The sequence below is a fragment of the Meleagris gallopavo genome, chromosome 8 (assembly GCF_905368555.1).
Source record: "Meleagris gallopavo chromosome 8, MGAL_WU_HG_1.1, whole genome shotgun sequence".
NCBI lineage: Eukaryota > Metazoa > Chordata > Aves > Galliformes > Phasianidae > Meleagris > Meleagris gallopavo.
The window spans coordinates 5,401,096-5,426,112 of NC_139411.1; the positions used below are offsets into that span (position 1 = coordinate 5,401,096).

At 42.6% G+C, this 25,017-nt stretch overlaps 1 protein-coding gene across 3 annotated transcripts in view; it reads right to left on the minus strand.

The window, feature by feature from the left end:
• The window catches only part of BMPR1A (bone morphogenetic protein receptor type 1A), an 80,227-nt gene extending 57,715 nt beyond the window's left edge, over positions 1–22,512 (minus strand). For 2 of the 3 annotated variants that reach the window (XM_085229510.1, XM_085229508.1), the window contains exon 1: positions 22,234–22,511. The gene's annotated coding sequence lies outside the window, so the exon portion shown is untranslated. Of the gene's footprint in view, positions 1–22,233 lie in introns of all 3 variants that reach the window. The other variant, XM_085229509.1, reaches the window with a different exon arrangement.
• Between the last annotated feature and the right edge of the window lie 2,505 nt (positions 22,513–25,017).

Here is a 25,017-nt window from a genome sequence, read left to right on the forward strand (position 1 = left end):
TATAACAGGAATGTTATCATTGTCCTGTGAAAACCCAGTGTGCTTGAACTTCTGCTGAAAAAAAAATTCCAGCCATATATATTTATTACATTTTAAACATAATTGCTCACAGACCAACAGTTTCACACACAGCTATTTCAAATCCTACCTCCCAAAAGGAAAGAAGAAATAAACAATTAGATCACTTAAAGGAGAAAGGGAGCACTTTACTTCTGAGTCCTACAGCAGGCTTTTGTCATCGGAAGAAAAATCATGGGTCTTACAACAAGTACATTAAGAGTTACTCCTTTCCTGGCAAACAGTTCCTTGTGTTTGTGAACCACTGCCAAATCTAACACTGACAGAAGAAACGCTTTAGAACTTAAGCATTTTTTGAAGTCTTTCCATTGTTTCAAATACTCTCTTAGAAACAAAAAAACATTTAACAGCCATGGCATTATGTTGGCTTTCCCAGGTCATAAACACTGATATTTTCAAAAAAAATATCAGAAGTAGCCGTTGTAGCACAAGGCTATGTAAATAACTACTTCTGTTACATAATGCAAGTGCTAAGATTTAAAGCAAAATAGGAGTCCAAATCTATTTAGACAATTAAATGCTCAGACTGAAAAATAAAAATTAAATGCCAGGCATCTACCCAGCAGCTCCCACTGACAAAATATTCAGATGGAGATTTTCAGATAGCCTGTAGCACTAAACCATTTGGCAGCTCTCCTGCCTCGGTTCTCTACATACAGACAAGCTTAAATCGGGGAACATAAGACTGCCACAAACAAGGAATGAACAGAAAAAAGAAAGCCTACATACTTGTTCATGCTGCAACCTAAGCCTCCAGAAAGCTAGACTTCAGGCCATCGGAAATAAACAGATCTTTGTGATAAGTAACTGACTTTTAGAGGTGAAATGAAAAATGAAATTTTCTGAGGTTGTCCACTTAAGAAATATCTAGCAGAAAAGCCCACCAATCTGACCCTCAAAACAAAGGATCATTCAATGTCGCTTCTGTTAGCCAAGTCCTTTCTTCGGCTGTGAAACTAGAGGAAGATGATAGTACAGTTGGAAATTATACACTGAAGTTCCAGATTTCATTTTCCTTCCTTGGCACAAAACACAAATCAAACAACCATTGCAGCCAGGTGAACACAAATGGCTGCTGCTGAACAACTTCAAGTGATCCTTGTTCCTGTCCTCCATTCATTCTCTTAGTCAAGAAAAAGAATGCCAAGTGAGGATCCAGCAAGCGAGCTAGTAGATTGGTCAGTCAGCAGACAAGATGCAAGCTGTCAGAGCTCTGGGGAAGATGAGGAGTCCACTTCACGCCAGCCAGCTACCCCACACACCTGACGTGCTTCCAAGAAGAGATATCAGCTCACTGAGCTAGGAAGAGGCCTTGAGAATTTCTCAGTCCAGCCCTCTGCACAACACAATCCCAATTCAAAGTCAGGCTGAGTTACACAGCACTTGGTCCAGCAGCATCTTCAACACGTCCACGAATGGCACTTCTGCAACTTCTCTCAGCAATGCATCCCATTCTAATGGCGATTTATTTATTTATTTTAATCCAGTAAGAAGTTACCCTGCTGTAATTTGTAACCACTAATTTTTCATCCTTTGAAAGCGCACTTCAGGGAAGATCTGCTAAAAGACCCCTCAGACAGCTGACAACAAGCAGGTAGGTCATCACTCCTCAGCCTCTGGCTGGCTGAGCAGCTCTGCTCCATCAGGCCACTGCACCATGTCAGTGCCTCTGATACTAGAGACCTACACCTTGAAGGCTGAGCATGCAGAGTGGCTAGCTGCCATTTCTGTTTAGTTCAGGTGAAGTGTAAGCCTTGGTCTCACAACTTCCTTTTCTCTCCCTCAGCTGCGGATCAGAGCTAGTACCCACGTAAACAAAGGATGAGGTTCCTCAAGTAACTGATGTGATGATTTTGGGGCTACCACAATTGGTAGCTGGAACATAAGAGAAAAGCACAGAACCACCTATCTGACCATTATCTCATTGCACAGACAGATGAATGAACATCTGAAAATTTCCAGAGAGAAAGCAACACTAGAAACATCCATCTGCTCAGTTGTTAACTTAAACATTGCATTATTTCAGTGCCAAAATAATTTTCTTGCTTGCCACGGCACATTAAGGGAAGTGTTTTTATGAAGATCTATGCAAACATTTTGCAAGGTAAGCATGCGTGGGCAGAAGCAACATAATTCAGATACGTTCATTGCAAACGTTCAGCCTGGCTGTAGCAGCTCTTTCAAGGGAGGCAGAAGTCAGGTGTTGGTGCTGCAGTTTTATGCAGAGCTCAGCATCCATTGATCTACCCTTAGCCTCAGCACATGCAGTTCACAACCAAAGCTAAACTACTTGGAGCTGCTGCACTGGCACAAGTACTAAATAAAATACAACGTATGTGAATTAATAGTTATTTTCTCATTGCTAGTTATGACACAGATTTAGGATTGAAAATGAAGAAACCTTCCAGCTGAACTGCGCTAAAGCCTGTTACAAAGGTATATATTGGAAGAGAAAAAAAAAGCGATTGCATTTGTGTTTTTTTCCCCCTTTTTTCTTCTATCATTTACCTTTGTTAAGTCAGCAGCAGCTGCATCCAGTGCATATCACTTTTCCGGAGTAAATATCTTTGACCAACACCACACATTTTGAAGTAGGCTGAGGAAACAGAATATGGCCAAAGAGATGATCTAGTCATATATTTTTTTATCAGGTCTTACTGAAAAAAAAAAAAAAGAAGAAAAAAAAAAAAGAGATGCAAAGTCCATTTTCACTTTGCTCTTTAGGAGTACATTCAACCTTCCAGGAGAGCTTATGTTCACAATTTTAAATGTGGGTAGTGGACAGTAGTGTGTGGAGAGTGGATTTCTGAGGTATTTGGGCTGAGAAGATGAAAAGTTCAGCAGCCTGTACCAGAGATACTTCTGGTAGGAGAGAGGGAAGGCAAAAGACTAGTTGTGGTGAAACAAAGATCAATTTAATCCTGGGTCTGGAGGAACTCGGGGATAAAGAGAAAGAAAGAAGTTTCATTGGAACAAGATACTCTCAGTGAGTGCTTCATGCTAACTTAAACAACTGGGGAATTTTGACATAGGACTCCCAATTTCAGCGGGCTGTTGCTTTTATTTCTGGGAGGAGGGAGGGGAATAAAAGGAATTCCTTGGATGAGAGCTGCATTGCTAACCACAATCAGGATCATTTTACCTCTTTCGCTACAAAGAGGTTACATGCCATGATGAAAAATTCCATGATACAACAGCTTCTTATTATTTTTACAAATAACTCCAATCGGTTCTATTTTTGCAGCTGATTTACTCTGTACATTTCACAGCACTTGACTGTTCATCATTCAAGCTGCAATAAACATAAAATCTTGTGTCCTTGACGAGATAGCCCACAAACAGAGTTGTTTTTAGCTCTTGAAGCAAGACTCAGGTCCTTATTTGTCTCATTTTTTGTGGTCTCACACAGAAGGTAGAAGGGAGAAAAGTCTCAAGTTAAGGGCACCTAAATGGCACAATGATTTGCAATGTGAACAAAAATGGAGAGAGGGGAAATCTCTCTCACTCTGTCACACACACAAAAGTAACCCAACTGAACATGGTCCAAATTTCTTGTTAGTATTCCTTCCAAAGTTTCTCTTACCTGGAAGTATTTATGCAGCCTCAGAAGAGCACAGATGCGTTAATGCCCCTGCAGGAAGGGTAGATAAAAGCTGACATTGCGGTATCTTTAGACCAGAACAACTGCAATAAATATTGCACAGAGCACTGTGTTCCAAAGTCGACTCCAAACTTTAGATGCAAATACAGCTATGTTATAAAAAACCTCTGTGATTTTCTCCTGCAGTTTTTTGTTCTGTGTTTTGAGATGGTGAAAGCTTTAAGAGGGTACATTAAGTACGCAGCTCTTGTACTTCCCCGGGCAGCTGAGCACTGCTGCAAGGGAAACCATACAATCCTTAAAGCACACTGCTTCCAAGTGCTATTTTGTTTTCAGGATTAGGGGAAAAGCAGCTCAGAAAGCAAGTGGTACCCTGGGCTCCATCAGAAGAAGGATGGCCAGCAGGGACAGTGAGGTAATTGTCCCCTCTCTACTCTGCTCTTGTGAGGTCCATCTGGAGTACTGTGTCCAGGTCTGGAGCCCCGAGTACAAGAAAGACACAGAGCTGTTGGAGAGGGTCCAGAGGAGAGCCACAAAGATGATCAGGGTGCTGGAGCACCTCCCCTATGAAGACAGGCTGGGGGAGCTGGGCTTGTTCAGCCTGGAGTAAAGAAGGCTGCGGGGTGACCTCATTGCAGCCTTTCAGTACCTAAAGGGAGCCTACAAATAGGAGGGGAATCAACTCTTTGAAAGGGTAGATAACAGCAGGACAAGGGGAAATGGTTTTAAGTTGAGAGAGGGGAGATTTAGGTTGGATGTCAGGGGGGGAAGTTCTTTACAGAGAGAGTGGTGAGGTGCTGGAACAGCTGCCCAGAGAGGCTGTGGACGCCCCGTCCCTGGAGGTGTTCAAGGCCAGGTTGGATGGGGCCCTGGGCAGCCTGGTCTGGTATTAAATGGGGAGGTCGGTGGCCCTGCCTGTGGCAGGGGGGTTGGAGATTCACGATCCTTGAGGTCCCTTCCAACCCGAGCCATTCTGTGATTCCCTGAAGAAGAATACATCAAGCTACTTCCTTATGAAAACGGTCAACATTTACCTCGAATTTACAGAAAACTGTACTTTCAGAGCATTCTTACTCTTATTTGGAATCAAGAACAAAACAAAAAACCAAAACCCATCAGCAAGGCAGAGGAGCACAGCGCTCCGCACACGCGAGAAAGGACGCGCGGGCCGCCGGGCGGGGCGGAGCAGCTGCGCGCCTCAGCCTCGCCAGCGTGTCTGCAGGCCGGGCCGTGGAATGCCGAGCGGGTAAACTTGATCCCTTCCTCCCCTCCTCCTTCGCAGCAGCATTTAGAAAGTAATTTAACCTCTTAAAATTGCATCTCGGCGCTGCTAGCGCGGAACGCATCTACTCGGGTACGCTCTGTTCCAATAGGAAAGAAAACTTCGTTGTTGTTCCCATATTTCTTTCCTGAAGCAAAATGGAGGAATCCGGCCCACCTCACATTTGATCTGCCATTTCTAGCCGATACGCCCGGTGATTTCCTGGTAACGCGGCTGCGCTTGCAAGCCAGCAGCAGTTGTGCTTGTGGGAACAATTAGCTCTCAGTGCAGCCATGAAGGTCTGTTTGTTCCACTCCGTGGGCACTTCACTCTCACTGCTCTGACCAGCGGGGAGCGAGGAGTCAGTGAAAACAGGGAACAGTTCTTCGGCAGCTAGCTTCGCTTCTACAGTCTGTGATGCAACCGCACTGCCGAGCCCGCGCGTTCCCATTGCACAGAAATAACACAGCAAAGCCCTGCCTCAAGGTAACGCACAAGCTGATCTTACAGACTGCTGCCCTCTTTTCCGCAGCGTGAAGAAAGGCTGCTGCAATTCAGAGTATTTTCCTTTAAACAAAATAGCCAGCATTTTTACCATTCTGAACATACTGCCATCAGTAAGATACCATTAAAGTACCAGATAAGAGACAAAGACTTGAAGAAAATAAGTTATCAATCATTCTAGCAACAGCACAATGTAAGAGGGGAAGATCAAGCTGAAAAACATTTTTCCAGCAGTAGTAATTTAGTTACTGAACACGTTACCAAATGTTATTCTATCAGAACCATGCAGAAAAAAAGCCTCCAAGGAATCCTAGGAGGGCTGCAAGTCTGAAGGACATCTGTGAGCTACAATGAGGAGCAACGAGCAACAAAAGCTGCCAGGAATTCGAGTGTGGGGCCTACGTTTTAAAATGTATTTACCGAGTCAGTAATGGAAATTGAGAGCTGAAAGGTCTTTAGATATGCAGTCCTTAACTCGCACTTCCTGATTCCCAACTGCAAAATGGAAACAACTTCTAATGCTGGGGTGGTGAACTAGAACAGTGCTTCAATGATAAAGCCCCGGGATCCAAGGAAGAAGGTCAAATGCCACTATGACAGGGTCTTCTAGAAGACTTAAAATCTAAAAAAGAACTCAGAGTAGACACGATGTTTGGAAGTATCACCCTTATCAATATTCTGATGTATTAACAAAAAATAAAACAAAGCCAACCAACACCCACAAGCTACGGACATTTCTTAATGCTGGTTATAGCACGCCAAGGATCACAAACACCAACAGCTAACTGCTTGACCCTTACGTTCTAGGCAAAGCAAAAGCAGAGCTATCTTTTTGTTTTGTCCCAGAACAAACACCTTAACATAGATGCCTTGGTTACTCACAGAATATGAGTGCTTTATATACAAATGTTTGTCTAGGTCAGTATTTACAGTAATTACAAAAGCTGTGCATATAGCGGCCGATGAGCTCCTACTTCACAGAAAGCTAAGCTAAATGTTTTGCTGTATGATGCATACATACATATGATATCTTCAGTTTTTCAGATTACACAACTCTAAATCTTCACTCTGTTCCTAAAGAAATCTATATTATGGCTATTATCTGTTATTCATCTACGGAAATTTATTTCTGGATCACTTATTTCTAATGTACAATTTGGTATCTGATACCTGAAAGTCAAAACAACATCAGTTATTCTTTTAAAATACATTTAATAATTCCTACTTGCGTGGAAATTTACTCAAATTGTCGGTCAGGAATGGAAAAGCAAAAAAAAAAAAGTATGTTTACACATTAAAATTGAAGTTCAAACCACCATAGTGTGATTATACGACAGATTTTAAATAGCTTGCACAAAGTCATTAGCACCGATTCTTTTCCAGAAGGCCCATGTAACAGTTCCATTCTCAGTCGTTCCTGTAATAGTGCCCTCCCCTCACCTTTAACTGTCAGCTTCCCTCTTTTCCACAGGTTGTGTTTTGAACCCAGGACCTATTGCTGGGGTACTGCACACAAGCAGTGTATATGAGGATAGCAGTAAGAACATGAGGTAATCCTCAAGGCTTCAACAGGCATAAAACCCACTGGCCTAAAACAATGTATACATATTTTACTGAAGATACTATCTGCTAAAGCTCTGTTTTCCTAAACAACAATTGGAAAACATGAGTGTGAAAGCTTTATGACGACATACACATTTCTTCAGTTCTTCACTTCAACACAAGCTTCATGCAAGCAGAAATTACAACCAGTAACCGGAGGGGAAAAAGAAATAAAAACCAATCAAGCGAATCTCAGCGATGCTAAACTTTCAGAAACATACCAAAAAGGGAGAACAATTACGAGAGACGAGAGTTCTGCCTTCTTGCCCAAACGTTTAGATCTAAAATGAGTAACATTTCAGGTTATTGTTTGATCAGGATTTCTCACCTTTTTTTTTTTTTTTTAAAGAAACAGGAGAAATATTTTAATAAGTGAAACAGCATCAAGAAACATACCTGCTTGTAACAAACTTTATGGCTTCACAGTTGTAATCTTTCTGAAGGCCACAGATCACATATCAAGTAAAAATATATGTATTGCACTTCATAGATAGTAGCACAATAAGTAACTGCTGTTAAAAAGTTTTGAGTACTTTCATTGTGCTAGCCTTGTATGTATTCATAACACAAAGCCTGACAGGTGCCATCCTAATCTAATAATCCCTTTGAACATACTTGATTTCATGAGAGAATTACAACTGAGAATTTTTCTAGCACTTTTGCTTAAGTGCCCCTTTAGATACCAGTTCTTAATGCATCTTTGCACAGGTGGTCCTACTGAGCTATAACTGAAGCAAGTTCAGCCAGCTGAAGTTAAGACCTGCGTTACTACTTGCAAGAGTGGAGAAACAGATCTTCTGAAAGATCTGAATTACTCTAAAATAATAAAGAACTTTTAGAAACTCGAAATTAAAATTTAAAAATTCAGTAGCATTTGGGAAATCTGTTTTCATGAGGATAAAGTATTTCCTAATACACCTCCCAAAAGCATGTGCTCCAGATTATAATCTATGCTGCCCACTGGAAGGAAAATTCAGTGCAAAAGAGCAGCATGCAGGAAATCCAAGCATTTTCAAGATTAAGCTATCTTGCAAAAGGCGGTTTATACAGAATTAGTTTTCTGTAATAGTATAATGAGTTCAAGTGGAGGAGTGGGTACTGCACATATATTAATACATCAACATTTGGCTGTATCAGCACTCCTCCGACCTTGTCACCCATTTCATGGCTGTATTTTTAGAGTATTCTCTCACACCAACCATGCTGTTACGATGGCATTTATTTCCATTAGGTGTGCTGTCAAAAAACGGGTCTTCTATTGCAGCTGCAGCAGTTCTTTGGAAAACACACTGAAATACGCTGTATTCAAATCTCAAATGCTTTCCTCCATTCACAGCTACAAGCCAGCTTTGTATATCAGAAACAAAAGAAAAGCAGCCACATTTCAGTTGCTAGGCTTATGTCACCTCTAGCTTCTTTTGACTACCTAGAATTTTTTGGATTTGGGAACAGAAAGTACGTTGTTATATCTGTCCTTACTATATAAAGATTTTATTGTGTTTTTGCTCTTCTGAAGCCTAGGTTACCTGAAGAAAACAGAACAAAAAATACTCAGTTCAAGTACTTTTGTCCTAGCTGTGAAACAAAACACTCATGGTATTTCTGGTTCTTACACTTCTAATGGTTCTTCCATCTCAAATTTTCTCTTCATTCAGGGGAAAAAAAAAATCCACCACACATCCAATAAATTGTGTGATGAGCAGCAGACCTAGGAAGAGCTCGTTTCCTACAGATTTATGTTTTGTTTTGGTATATATCTTTTCCCAGTGTAACTGGCCCAGCTTTCGCCCCGTATCCTGTATGGTTTCACCCTTGCTGCCCTTCTCAACATACCTACTTCTATGCTGACATGCATATTCCTCTAAGCACAGTTTTCTCTCCCTCTCCCATTTTCTGCTGCCAAACCGCCTCTCAGTAACCGGACACAATGTGCATATTGACTTTCCCTTCATCAGAAGCAACAAGCTTCTAGTCAAACACTTCTAGTCCTAATACAGGAAATAATACAGCTCAAGACCTTCAAATCAAAAACAGTGTGATATCCACTCCACCATCTCACCAAAACATCTAATCCTCAAACCCGTGCCTTGCCTTTCAAGTTTTTGGTATAAAGAATTTGCCCTAATTCCAAATTTTACATATTGTGTCACATACAGAAACATTTAACAAAACTATAACAGAAGACTGCTGCAAAAGGAAAAGAACAAAGGTGGATGTAGGGATGGGAAAGTTTCTGCTTATCCCATTTTTGTTGGGGGTGTGTGGGAAGAACATACTTAAGGTAACATTAAGAGATTACATGGGAAGACTATTACTTAAGGTAATGAAAAGCAGTGTTCCAAAACAGGTACTACTCCCAAACTGCAGCTCTGTCCACAGGCAACCTACACTACAGCCAAGCTGCAGTTGGAAGGGACGTCTTGTTCCACAAGCCAATACTGGTCTGACCCGACCATAGCAAAAAAAACGGAAAACCGTGGGAACACAATAATAATAAAAAAAGAAAAAGTAATCAGTTCAGACATAATTTAACTTCCTATGGTATCACAGGAGTGCCAGAGTTGCTTTAAAGAAAAAGGTGAGGACACACATGGGTGGTGTTAACAGAGCACAGAACTGGCCTTTCTAGCACACCTAGCTGTTAGGCTTGCTTATCTCAAGCCGCCCTCGGTCTGCTTGTTATTTATTCGTCTAGCAGATTTTCATTGCAGACATCAATGGAAGCCTATCTGGCTGTATTGCTACAGTCTTTAAGAAACTATATCATCAGACTTTCCACACTAAGCAAAATAAAACACCCGAACAGAAAACGCTCAAGACAAGTTAGACAGTAAAAACACGTTACTTCACGTTTGATGGCCGTATCATTAAACCTAAGCCAATGAATGTGTCAATCAAGACAGCCAGACGTCAGTGAGATATAACCAAAAGTAGGTGTGAAAGTCACTCCTGAATATAACAGCAGAGGAGCTGACGTGACTGGGTGTGTGTGCTAGTGTGATAAAAGGCAGAAGAATTAGCATAGTGATTCTACCAGATGTCTGGCTGCGTCTTCTGCGTGGGACAGCGCCTTGCGAGCAGACATGTAGAGAAAGAAGGTAGGAACAGCTTCTTCCTGTCTGCCCCAGTTAGGAATTGCCCATGCAGTGCCTAAGAATGGCTACAGCTTATCACACTATTGTCACTAATGGACACATCCTTCCAAAAATTTGTGTCAGCTGCAACTTGGAAGATACTTTGGGTCCCAGCCACACATTCTGGCGTTGACTCTTCAGCTAAAGTACTCACTGTAAGGAGGGTAGGAAACCACCTGCCTCCCCTTGTATTGTGGGAAAGAAAAAATGGTGGTGAAAAATTATTTCCTATCAATTTCTTAATTTCATTTCAGGTTTGATAGATTACCATCACATTGCCCTAACAGTTGTTTTTCTTTCCTGGCCATTAGAAACACAAGCCTATTTAGAACTGCATCCCATTAGTAATGCTGGGGGAAGGAAAAAAAGACCAACCTTCTTGTTTTAATGAGATTGTTGAAATTGTGTTACCAGAATTACATAATATGCATGTTTATGTACTATCAACATGCACAGCTGTATAATCACACACATATATATTTTTTAAAGACTTACAATGACAGTATAAAATGCTGCTTCAAAATTGACTTAAACTTATTTAAGACTGCACTGTTTGCTAGAATGGAAGTGCTGCCCCTCCTCCCCCATTACTTCACATCTGGTCTCCTGGTGAGCTGGAGGGAGAAATTAAGGTCTTTTTCATAGGGTTAGTTTTCAGTCAGATTAGCAAACAAATCCAACCTTCCACCTGGCCACAATTATTTAGCACTGGATAGAAGGGAGTAAAATAAATCATTCCAAGCAGATATTTGTGATCTAAAGTTGGAGCTTCGCAATGAAGAGCTCTTTGGAAAACTATCCAAAATCCTCCAGAGCATCGATTCCTACCTTAGAGTCTTTAACTATTCCCCCCCATTAGAATTATTACTTTGCACTTACTGTATCTCATCTGATATTCTATCATCCAGATGTCTGGTAGTACTACAGCTGTCTACACCACCTGTATTCTCTGTTTATTTACTATCTACTCCACTTTCCAAAAAGTGTTTCTAAACACACAAAATGCAAGGCTGTTAGTACCTTTCCATTGCAGTGTTCACTGCAAATTTCTTTTTTGGTTGCTGTTGTTTCCCCTTTCATTTTAATAAATTATTTGCACATGGTAGAATTATCCCCTCATATTGAAGAAATGTTAGGGTTATTTTGGTGGACACTTTTTGCCACCCTCCTGAGGACACGATGAATATTTCATAACTTCACAATGACTTAATGAACAAGATCACTGCTACACAAACATGACATCCCTTCGAAGGTTTAACAAGTGAGATACGACCTTCGCTTATAAAAGCTGCAATACCTCTTCCCCATTCTGCATGCACACGTGTAATACCTATGCATTATAGTTTATTACATCGTTTGGCCACATCCAGTAGTTATGCTTGACGGCCTGCAATACTCAGTATTACCATCGTGTCTTCCATGGTCACTTTATCAGAGACAACAGATTTAAAGTAGTAAAGTGAGGAGAGAGCAAATTGATATTGATTCTCCTTAAACTCTTGACCTCGGTAATTTATCTGACAAATAATGCATTCCACCACCTGGCTAATACTCAGCAGCAGACTCTTAAGAAAAAAAAAATACAAATGCTAACAAAACCAACAAAAAACATACTGAAGATTATTTAGCAATAGTTAGAATACTAAAGAGTGAAAGCAAAATGCTGAAACCTGGCAACTCTGCAACAGGATGGGAGAAAAAAAAAAAAAATACCTATTTCTACTCTAGCAGCCTACTCAACTATTTTCTAAGGCTGAGCAAGTGGCAAAGCCACTAGGAAGGGCTGTGAGTTCCCAGCCAGCTCAACAGAGTAACCAAGCATGAACAGTACCTAGACCCAACTTCCATCTAAAATGCAGCTGATAAAATAGGTGCAGAGGGAGGAGCCGGTGGCTGTATTCACATGATAAAACAGTCACAAGATTTGAGACATGGCTCTCTTACCCAGCTGGCTAAAACAAACCAACAAAGTTTGCTATTGACATGAGAGTAGACCAGAAAAAAATAATAGAGTAAGATGATAGACAATGTTCTGAGAAATTAGAAGAAAATACAAAGAAAAGACAAGGGAATAAGGAATAAAATGTAACAAAATACCTGGATTTATCTAGATTAAGTTTCAGTAAATTAATACCAACCAACACTAGATTTACAGAAGCACAGAATAGATGAGGTGCAAAGCAGCCATGCAGACTGCCTGATGCTCAAAGCAGGAACCTCCATGCAGCACTGAGTTGTGTTCAGTCACATTCTGGGTATCTCTAACATCAGAAATACTCAGACTCTCCGGGCAAATCTGTTCCATTGTTTGACCATCAACAGTTTCTAAATAAGTTAAAAATAAAAGGCAAAAGGGTGCTTAAATAGCATTTGTTCTATTTCATTTTGTACCTATTGCTTCTTGTCCTGTCACTGAGCACATTGGTGCAGTCCCTGTTCTGCTCTTCATCAGGAACTTCTACACATTGATGAGAAATCCCTGAGCTCTTTACCCTGGACTCAAGCGCCAGCTCTCTCAGCCCTTCCTCATATTACAGCTCCTTCAGATCATCGTGGCCCTTCTCTGGACATTCATATCCATCTTGTACTGGTGAACCAGAACAGGTCACAGTGTTCCAGATGTCTCACCAGTGCTGAGAAGGAATTAATCACCTCCTTTGACTTGCTGGCAACACTCTTCCAAACACAGCCTAAGATACCATTCACCTACTTTGCTGCAAGGATGCATTGCTGGCTCACGTTCAACTTGTTGAACAGGACTACCAGGGCCTTTTCTGCAAAGCTGCTCTCCAGGCAGTCAGACCCTATTCTGAGCCAGTACCCAAGATTATTCCTCCCCAAGTGCAAGGCTTTGCATTTCCCTTTGTTCAGCTTCACAGAGTCTCCTCTCTGCTCGTTTCTCCAGCCTGCCCAGATCCCTTTGCATGACAGCACAAACTGTATGACCTACCAAACACTCCTACAGCCTTGCTGAAGGTGCACTCTGTCCCTGTTCTGATAATGTGCAGTTATTGTTACCAAAGGTATCACACTGTACTGGGACCTAGCACTGACCTCTCCAGTTGGACTTCATGCTGCTCATCAGAACCATGCAAATACGGCAGTTTGGAGGCCATTCTATTCTCTGTCTGATCTGCGCTTTTTTAAGTTTGTCCGTGGAGATATTACAAGAGACACTGTCAATAGCTTTACTGAAGACAAGATCAACAATATCTGCTGCTCCCTGCCATCCATAGCCCTAGTTGCTTCATCATGGAAGGCTACCAGATGCCCACCAACACCACCCATGCTGACCTGCCTGCTAATCCTGCCCCACTCACTCTCTATGAACTACTACTTACCCATCCCAAGGCAGAGCTCCACATTCCCATTGCTCTCCAAGAGGCAAGGCAGCACCCCAGCCTGTGCCTCCTGAAGAGCCTGCGGCACGCCAGCTCTATTCCTATCTATCTGCAGCAAAATCTTTTGGATTTCACTGAGACTATAGCCATTAGGCAGCACATACACGTTTAGCTGCTCCAGTTTGTTTGCTGTATATGACAAACAATCAAGTCAAAGTATGTACAGGAAAGTAATACATCATGTGGAGGGAAACATCTTACTGACAAAACTGGCTGGAAACTTCGTATCACGCTATGAAGTCACACATGCTGGAGGGAATAATCAGAAATGACAACAATGGAGTGCATGCTGTGAGAAAAGTACAGTTCAAGAGGTGCTATGCAGCTCTGTTCAGAGAAAGGAGATAGATCGGTCTCTGCCGAAGGAAGTCTTCTGGGGGACAGCCTGTGAAAGAAGAATCCTAGTGCCCCATCTCTCTGTATACCTCACCTCTATTGTGTTGCTGAGCTCAAACCTATCCAAACTTCCTTGCCATGCTGGTATTCCACTGCCTTATCCCCTTTTACCTGAAACTCCTTGCCCCAAGCCCTCTTTCTGCTTTCACGTCCTCAGAAGACTTCGCCACCTGCATTTGCAGTGCACCCAAAGCTTCCACCCCTCTCCCCCCAGTTCTTCCCCCTTCATGATACTTTCTGTATTTTAGCTTTAGTTTTTCCAAATACACAAAATTATCTTGCTAAAAACCAACACTTCTTCCAAAACCAGAAACACTTTGGAAACTGTTCTCAAATTTCTAAAAAACAGAGGAACAAAGAAACAAAAACAAAAACTCATAACATTTACATCATGATACATCACATCCAATTTTTAAATTTTGGCCAGAATTCTTTCAGACAAGAATTCTCACTTATCTTTTTACAGAACAAAAATCACAGCCTCTTGTATTAAAAAAATCCATAAACTAACAGTTTCCATAAAAGAATACAAACTAACCTGTGCTCACAGACCTGCTCTAATATAAGTCATTTCAATATCAACACAGAACTGATTAATACCACCACCATCAGAACAGTATAGAGAAAAAAAACAAAACACAAAGGAAAACACAAAAACGTATAAATTTACATCTTGTTTAATAGCTGATAAAGACATTTTCAATTTCAGGCAAGACTTCTTCTAATATTGTATAGAAACATGCTGTGGATGTATACACAAGGATTTAATGTCTCAGCTAGCTTCTGGTTGTTGGCATTCAGGAAGAAGCTGCCACGAAGTGGTGTAATTCTACAGCTGCCTGCTACAGACTCTCGCACTCCCCTCCAGAATGGTAATGCTGGCCATTGTTGGGAACAAAACACTGGAGGCTGGGCTTTTCGTGTTCCTCTCTTAGTAGCACACTGTCATTTCATATACAAGCATTTATTATTGGGTTATTTTTCCCCGTCACCAACTCACCTTTCGATTAATAAAATTCAGAAGAAATTAAAAGATACTCATGAAGAACCAACGAAAAAGGAGCTGACAGAATTTCACACGGTAACAAGTACAAATGTCACAGATGCTTACTGCTAAAGAAGGCCATTCTTACATCAGCTTGCCACCTCCTTCCTCCACCTCTGTTTCCTGCAGATTTCTAGGACTATTACCTAAAGTATTACAGAGGGGCATAAATATTATACAACCGCATTTGAAATCTTTTCTTAAAGTTTACTAACGCCATTTCTGCAGCAGAACCCCAGGCTAAGGAATGCACAGCTGCCAAACAGATGTATAATTTCAGCATTTAGATTCCATTATTTCGAGGGGATTTTTTTTTTTTTAAACTAGATGTTTTCAGAATTTCTATTTCCATCTGTTTTTTGACCTCCTTCAGTTTTGCCGCCTCTTTTCTGTTTTAGTTCATTACACCAAAATAATTTTCCAATTTAGAAACATCTCTACATTTAAAAACTTGTGAATTTGAAGAGAGGTGGGGGAGCGAAGCATGGTCGGGGAGGAACAAAAACAGACAGTTCTACAGAGGATTGGGTTTGAATACAAACTGTCCTGTCTGGGTTGGGTTTTATTTCACAGTTCCCGGTGTAACTCAAACTGGCACATCTCTAACTGCATTCCTTCCATGAAATTTTATGAATGGGATACTGAAGAATATCAGCTATTTGGGGATGTTCTGGTACTTCACCACAGCCCTCTGCCCTAAGTTTTGAGTGGAAGAACACTCAAATTCTTGATTCTTTCTACAAAGAGTTGTATTAACTGTAAGTTCAAAAAGAAAAAAAAAGTATCTCAGTATATCCCAAGATAGTCCATGGAGCAAAGATTTAGGTTGGATGTCAGGGGGAAGTTCTTTACAGAGAGAGTGGTGAGGTGCTGGCACAGGCTGCCCAGAGAGGCTGTGGATGCCCCGTCCCTGGAGGTGTTCAAGGCCAGGTTGGATGGGGCCCTGGGCAGCCTGGGCTGGTATTAAATGGGGAGGTTGGTGGTCCTGCGTGTGGCAGGGGGGTTGGAGATTCATGATCCTTGAGGTCCCTTCCAACCTGGGCCATTCTGTGATTCTGTGTTACAAAACATTAAGACTAGCATAGACCATTACCAGTGGCTGTCAAATTCAGCTGCTTCAGTAAGAATCAATTAATGGACCAGTAGTATCTGAAAACACAAATGGAATTAGCACAGGTGAAAAAAAGTTTCATTCTACTAACCAAAATAGAAGATAAGGGCATTACCAAGAACTATTCTTAAACCTTGGTCCACACTATGGATTTTAAAGAGCCAAGATCCCAAGTAGGATCCCTAAATTCAGTTCAGCAACTCTGATAGATGTGGTTTCAAAACCTAACAATATTTATTGTATTTTTAAGCTTTGCCTAGGAAAGGAAGGGCACTACCTTCAGTCTTAATGAACAGCATACACCTCAGAACATTCCCAGAGACCATTTTCTATCGGATACTTCCATAAAATAGACTAAACTGTTGCAATCAAGGAAACGTAGGAAACAAAATGACAGAAACGTCAACATATAAAAACAAAAAAAGAATTCTTTTAATTCTGCAAGATTAACTTCTTGTTTCCTCTCTGAGAAGAGACATCAGGAACTAGCTTTATTCAAATTGCCTTGAAAGTTTTTGTTTGTTTTTAATTCCTTCCTTCAGGGTCGTTACTTAAAGATCAGTATCACTATCAAACTAAAATTCATTCACTGATCTGAATTGAGAATAGTCCATGTCTTGGGTGCTGAGTCTGAGGATGGCTGTACCTAATTAGCAAGCAGAGCCTTCCTGTGCATATCCCTATCCTGTCTTGTCATTAACTCTCAGCTTTCCAGGTCAGCAGCTGCTTCTGAACAGCTTTTCCTTAGGCCAAGGCAGAAAAAGGCACAAAAGAATTTCTGAAACGTACTCCAAGGAATTCTGGAAGAGCTGTATTTCTCTTTCAAGGAAATGAATGCAAGAGGGGACACAGAACACATTGTGCACATCTTTCTGTTTTTCTTTGTGCTTCCAGCCACTTTAGCAACTGCAAGCCACTCCTTCCCACTGTTCTCCTCTCTTCCATTTGCAAGAGTAGGGATTACAAGTTCCAGTCAATACTTTTCCTGCTAAAACATTCCACCCCGTTACTTGTTCACGCTGCTTTCAAAGTACCTTTATACTCCAGCACAACACCATGGGACAATTCGTCTGTGTTTCTGCAGCAGCACTATAGACTGAACTTTCAACTGAGCAAATAGGGAAAAATCAAATGGACTAGAAAATGATATCTGAACGTACAAGCCAGGCTACATCCTCCATCATCCTTTTCACTGCTTCTGTATGCATGGAATTCTCTTTTAACATGCAATGCACTAAGATGTGCATCAAATCTTTTGTGAGCAGAATGTTAATTTTCTGTAGCAGCAAAGTCTTGCATGACTTTGGGCCACAGAACTTGGACTCTACCCACTGATTTCCAGTATAGTCTGACATCAGGCTCTTACAAAGGAAGTACAAATGCACACGAATGGTTCCCCCCCCCTCAACTGGAGAAAAAGTCGTTAATAATTAACACTGTTAAGACAAGAGACTGCAAGAATAGCAAGCTTAAGAAATTTCAACAGCTGCAACAATGAAAAGGAAGGAGCTTCCACAAAGCAGGTCTGAATTCTGGTACATGACTTCAGAGACTTTCTTCAATATCTGTCTTACCCCTGCTACATCTGCTTGTATTCTTTCTAAGTCACAACACAACAAGGCTGATACGTTTTTCCCTCTGCAGAACGATGCACTGAGAGAATCCAGACAAAAAATTGCTAGGTGCTTCTACATCTTAAGCTGAGGAAGTTGACTGAAGCCATCTCACAAAGCAATCGTATGAAGAAACACAGAGAAAACTGAACTAGTATCAAATTTTTTGTAAAACGTGATAGAAATTAAGCTACAGCATCACTGAGCTGAAGTAGCAATACTAATTTTTTCTTCTATTGCAATGTACTATAAAAAAAAAAACACATTTTAAACTACTATATTTTTCTCTGTTTTGAGGGGCCACAGGAATCATGCTCTCTTAACTGTTACTTCACAGATTTTGTCATATTGAAAACTTTTGAAGTACTTCCAATGAGTTACACACCCCTCATGCTATTCACAACACTTGGTTTCAATCCGAAGGAACACAAACACCTCTGAATGTAGTAGAGGCAAACTATCCCACCAATGAGCTTACAGGAAGCACTCCATCAAGTCAATCTATTCCACCAAAACAATATGTGTCTCCTCAATAAATTCTATAGAAGTAACACACCAGACCAAGTCTTCACCTTTGCTTCTCTCTCTCTCCATATACAACCCATGCATTTTCACACAGTCATGAACTAGGATTCACTTGTCTGCTTTAATAACTATTTTGATTTTTACTTACCAATTCATTCTGAAATAGTACAGCTGAGTGAAACGCACAGAACTCAGAAGAAAGAGAAGGATGACTATAAGGCATCCACTAGGAAAACAGCAAAGTCTAGATCTACTACACCATAAACCTCAAAGAGAACGATCACACTGCCCACAGCATCTGTGTACAGTTGACAGCAGCATCATCACGAGAAACTCACACATCTCCTCTGTGCTGTAACACAAATGAAGATCTCAAGCCTCACAATATATCAAAAACACTGACGTAAAATGCTTCAGTCGTAAGCTGACTACAGGAAACTACAACATTCTCTCATTTCTGCGATTCCCACACGGTGTTATGAGTGCCCCATCTCACACAGTGGTCAGACCAGCCAGAGGCTGCAGCTTACTCTCTCAGCCAGGACACAGCCTCACAGAAAAACAAAAGGAACCTAACATTCACCCTCCCTAGAGGAGAATGAAATTCTTGATATTAAAGACTAGGAGAAAAATTGCTTTGTTTTGTTGAGGGAGGCACAAAACACATGCCTAGAGCGCCAAGTACTGAGTGTATGTTTCTGGACTGAATCCCTCACAAAATAGTTATTCTGAGTAACGAGAATATTAAGAAAGCAAAAGTTATGTCTTCTTTACAACAAAGGTTAATTAGCTGACTACAACTTTCTGTCCTATTTCGAGGAGCATGCATTACAGTTCACAGATTATTTTTCAAGGATTCAATACAGTGGGTTAAATTTTGCGTGGTTTTGTTGTTGTTGTTTTAAACTTCTTTGGGGAGGTAAATCAAATGGTTATTCCTGAGGAAAAAAATCAACTGATCTACAGACTTCACTGTGACTTTTAAGTGACTACGAGAACGAGAGACAGAAATTCCTTGCTTTCCCTTTAAAGTACTAAATGTTTTAGAAAGCACAGAAACTCCATGACATCACCATGACTAGGAATAATCAGCAAGGGTTTGGTGGAGCAACTGCAGAAGATTTTTGCAGCTCTTGTTCAAGGAAGAAAAGGCACTAAATCATCAGCTGCTACAGGCAAGCCTGCTGTCAAAATGAAGCACATACACTGCCCCCCACCCCCACATACGTTTGGGGAAAATTAACTTGTGAAATAAGGTTCTAAGCACTCCATCAGTGCCTGCATATAACAGTTCTGAAGTGACATATCTTAACATTACTGCAATATTTACGTGACTTATTTACAGAAAATATTAAGGTATGTGAAACAAAAGCCATGCACTGAAGACATGCTCTGTTCCCTCCTCCCCCTTCAAACGAGGAACCAAAAACCTCACAGAGAAAGGTCTGATGCTTGACAAAAGCAAGGGAGAAATACATCTGTAGTACTTGCCCTTACATATGCCATCTTCTGTTCACCCATCCATGCCTTCCAGCCACTTACCAAAGCTACAGAAGCTCTATGTGTCAGACATTTACCTGTACTGGAAGAAGATACTGTCCTCATACAGAAGCTGCCATCCACAATGACAAACAAAAGAGAAACAGAGTGACTGGCTTTTTTCTGTTGGTTTCTTGCTTTTAAGGACTGGGGCGAAGGTGAGTTTGATGTTTTTGAAAGCTTGGCCAAATCAAAATTATTGCAAGCACCACTATCTCTTCTTTGATCACTTTAATAAAAGGGACTTATTCAAACATTCATGACACATCTGTTACGTGTGGGCCTCATTCTGTTCTGTGAAGCTGTAGAAGTTCTTAGTTACGCTGAGTGATGAGCAACGTAAGAAAGATTTCATTAATTCAGTGTTGTTTAACACCACTATTTTCAAAACAACTTCTTTTCTTTTAAGCTGTGAATGTAGGTTTCTCACTATAAAACTTATGTTAGTGAATATTTAGCAAGTTCTTCCCTAGTTTTTTTTGTTTTCTTTTTAATTATTTTTTAATTATCACTGCATAGTCACATTATGTCCCAATTGCTTCATGGAGAACAAACACAACACTGTTGACATTCCTACCTTTAGACCAAGGGAGAAAATAAATAAAAACCTAAGCCACCCACCTACTACTTGCTTTTCAGGACTCCAGGAAACAGACAATGCTATTTATTGTTTCTTCAAAATCCTTTTTTCCTTGCAGTCCAATGCTTTGTGACAACTCATATCACAGTAACACTCATCTATGGGAAACACATGTCTTTTCTAAAGGAAGCTAGCAGACTGCTTACTGCACATCTGAAAAGCACCACATTCAAACCTAGATGAGAACCAAACCTTATTAACCCTAACTTGGAGTAGCTCAAAAAGCATGCCAACTGCTATATAGAATAAGGTTAATGACTACTTACATTTGTTATGCTTTAGAACCCCAATTCCCAAATTTTGGCACCCAGAAAAAACACATTCACCACTTACTCAATTGTATTGAGTATTTTTGTTTCTCTCTACAAAGTTCACAATTCTCATTGCAACCATCATCAGTGTCAGTGTCAAGAACACCAGAATCTGGACCCCACATTTTGACTAGTGAACGCTCTTCCACTGGTGGATTCCAAGTTCTGTGTTACTTCTTGCTAGCCATTTACCAACAGCTGACTTCCCTGCTTTGAGTAAGGGCTGGACCCAGTGACATCCAGAAGTGCCTTACTTTTCGTTTTAAAGAGAAAAATTCCAACCAGCCCTCATGAATTCACTGTCCACAAACAGAGAGACCAAGGGGATAAATAGAGAACAGACAGCTGATGATCACAGCTATGCATTGAGATCTCTGGCAGAACTCTGCACTCAGAGCCTGCAGGGCATGCATGTGTCCACATAGACCCTAACACAACAAAGCACATGTGTTGAAAGACCTATAAGAAAGTAACCAAAGTGAAGACACAAAGGATACACATTGTCAACAAGTATTCAAGTATTTTTTTTCAGGCTGCTACAAAACGCCACAAAGCGAGGGTCTTACTAACTACAGGCTGGAATAAGGAATCTGAATATCAACTGATCTCGTGCAGCTCCTTATTCCAGGATGAGGTGCTACTGCGAGTCAGGGAACAGTTCCAGCCCAGGCTATCACAGAAGGAGCTGCTCCACTCCCACAGAGGGCAGGCACCAAGGAGCTGACTGCATATGGAATCCACCAAATTGTTACCCGTCCTCACGGAACGCAAAACACGAGTCCCAAACACAAGCAGCCCGCACCTGGAAAGCTCCCCATCGTACAGCCCTCACCACAACAGGCAAGACGACCGTTTCACGGACGCGCTATAGCCTCCCACCGCACCTCGATGCCGAATTCACTCTTAGTCGTACAGAAGATTAAAGGCCGACGAAAAGCCATTCAAGTTTTTCAGCCTCTTCGGGACATCTCGTCACCAGGTACGAGAACGCCGCGTGTAACCGGAACCGGACAGCGGACGCTCCCGCCCAGCAGCGGCGGGTCCCCGCTCCGCAGGCGTGCGGTGCCGTGCGGTGCCGTGCCGCCCCCCGCGGCCTCCCGGAGCCGCTCGCAGGCCCCGCTCCACCGCCGGCTCGGCACCGCGCCTGGAATTACAACACCGCGGGCGCAGACGCAGGGGGAGGGAGAAGGCGGCCAGACAGAGCGGCGTGCGCCGGGCCTGCCCGGCCCCGCAGGCGGCCCCGTGCCCACGCAGGAAGCCGGCGGCCCCGGGAGCCCCCGCGCTTCGCCCGCCGACGGGTCTCCGAGCATCGGCCCGACACGCGGGGCGAGCGGCCGGGTCGGAGAGCCTCGGGCAGGCGGCCTGAGCCCGCGTCCGACGGGGAGAGCGGGACGAGGGCCCGGCGCTGAGAGGGGGTGAAACGCGGGAGCGCGGCGCTCCTCGTCGCCCGGCCTGCCCGACCCCGCACTCACCGCTCCTGGGGGCTCCTCATCCTCTGCGGCGGGAGAGAAGGCGAAGCAGAAGGGAGCCGCTCCCGCCGCGTTACGCAGGCCGCGCCCGGGACCCTGACGGCTCCTGGGAGACGGGAGCGAAGGCGGCCGAGCGCCGGGAGGGGGAGGGCGGGGCGGGGCGGGGCGGCTCGGCGCAGGCTCGCTCCCCGGCAGGCGCTCCCGACGCCCGGCGCGTCCCTGCGGAACGGGCGGGGCGGGCCGGAGCCGGATTCCAATCGCGGCACCCGCCGAGCCCGGCCGCGCGCACGGCGGAGGGAGGGGGAGAGCGGGGACGCGCGTGCGCTCAGCAGAGGAGTTGGGAGGCGCGAGGCCGCCCCTCAGAGCCCTCCCGCTTCCACCGCCATTCCGTCGACACGCGCCGCGGGCAGGATGGCTGGCGGGGCGCCGAGGGAAAAAGTTGGCCACTTCTCCTCCCCCGTAGCTCCCCTCACGGGCGGTAGCGCAGGCCGCGGCTAGCTGCCGCCTGAGGCTCCGCGAAAGGGCCGTCGAAAGGGCTTTCCAGTGAAATAGGCTGCGCAACTCCTGTAGGAGGCGCCAGAGAGGCGCGAGGGCGCGGCGGAGCTGTGAGGGGCGGCGCGGCCGGGAGCGCTGGGAGGTGGGGTGAGGAGTGACGGTGGAAGCTGCCCATGGAAAAGTGAGGGCCTCGCACCGGTCTTTGAGCTCTGTGGAAGTATAGTTCCGAAAAGCTTGACATCCCAGTGCCTTATGAGTGATGAGAGTGCCATTACAATAAACAGAATTGTTTGTTTGCTTTTTTCCATTTCCTTTTTAAATAAACAAAGCTGGCTAGTTAGATTGGAATACATCATAACTTCTGCAACAAGCTTCTCTGCTCACTGATAAGATTGCTAAAGGCCATGATTTGCATTGCATTTCCAAGCTCCTCGTCATTAGGACACATTACCAAAGTAACAATTTGTCTGTCTGTCTCCCAACAGCAGTGCAGAAGAAGCTCTAGTAGCACAGTGCCATGGGATGAGCCGGACCTTTCACTCAGCCAAGTGGCAGCGACTCTAATGTTGACGTGGTCCCATCACATGGCTCTGCACCAAGAACTTTGTACACAGGGCCAACCATAGGGGGAAACTAAGACCACACAAACCTGCTCGCTTTCCCTTTGCTATTGACCAAGACACCCCTTAGGCCATCTGCCTGCCCAGATAAGCTGTTTTTAGAGAGTAACCAATTGGGAAGCAATCTCACTTAGCCACATGCGTGTATGATGTGGGAAACCCTGCTTTGCTCGTTGTGCTGACCTCTACACGGTCCAGCTCCATTTTTGTCTGCTAGTGTCATATAGAGTTTATGTTGTCCCATCTGTGTGTAAGATGAGCACGTTGGCTCTGTAATATAGTTCACATGTGTTGTACATGTGCATTGTTAGGCAATTGCTTAGCTTGCATTCTATCCCATATAGTAAAACAAAAGAGGAAGTACATTCAAACCTATCTGCTTTGCAGACTCCTTTAAAACGCAGGCAATTAAAGGCACACCTAGTAAGTGTAGGTGGCCAGATACTACAGAGAAAGGCATTAAAAAATGTAGGACTTGCATTACTAGACTTGTAGAAAATTTTTTTCCGATGAGCCAGAAAAATTGTCAGTGTCCAAGACAAAGACAGCCAAGAAAGACAAAATCACAGTGCTCATGCCAAGCAATACAGAACTTGTATGCTTATGTTTATAATTTCAAAGGAAAATATGAGTCTGCTGTTCCTCCACTCTGCCTACTATCAGATTATAGCAGCAGAATAGACACTCAATATGGAAGAAGAATGCAACATGCATGTGTGTGCTCCCAAGCAGAACCAAAGCTGTTAGAGCTGGCATCTCTTTCAGTAATGATCTGTGTGGTAATACACTCCTGCATTTTTCAGATGTTGGATAGTGATTTAAATCCATCATGCCTGAATTCAGCAAAAGCCAGTAGGCTTCAAATTTGTTTTTGAACTCGCTTATGAAATAGATCAACTGTTTTCACTGAATTTCTTGTAAGTAATCACAGAAACTGCTCTCTTAGCTGGTACTTTTTAAAGCAGTTGGGCACTGAATATATCTCAGGCAATAGTCCCTGTCACATCAGAAATTGTGTTGCTGAGGATTTGGTTTGCTCTACCCTGCCAATGTGCCTATTCATAGCATAAATAAGGAGCATCAGGCTGTGTAAATACTACTCTTAATCACAAAACAAATTCAGTAAAAATAAACTACATTTTAATAATATTAGGCCTGCAAAAGACAGCTTAATCTTGATCTAAAATGATGAATCATAACAACCTCGAAGGGTATTTGCATCACAGTATTGTTCTGGTTGTGTGATGAAACATCACATGGAAATATTGTATTTATGTTTATTCTTCTAAACATACAGTATGCACCGTATGGTTTCAATTTCATAAGGTATAAAGTTTTTTTGAGACATAGATTAACAGCAAAAGTACAAAAACTATATGATTAGACTAAAACTCCTTGTTTACATTCATATAGCAGTCTATATGTGAGAAGGAGTTTGTTGACCAGTGCTAATGTGTGAGATAATGCGGTATGAGGGAAGCATTTTCTTGATGTGATGCCTTAAGAACCCAGTTGTATTTCCTTAATGAAAGTAACTGTGGAAGCTTAACCTCAAAAGATTCAAACCCGTTTTGTTTTGTCTTGCCTTGTTTACCTTGCAGGAAAGGTAGAGATACTTGTTTAAATCAGAGATGAACACTTTAGGTGATAGGCAGTCAGAAAGAGGTAGTGT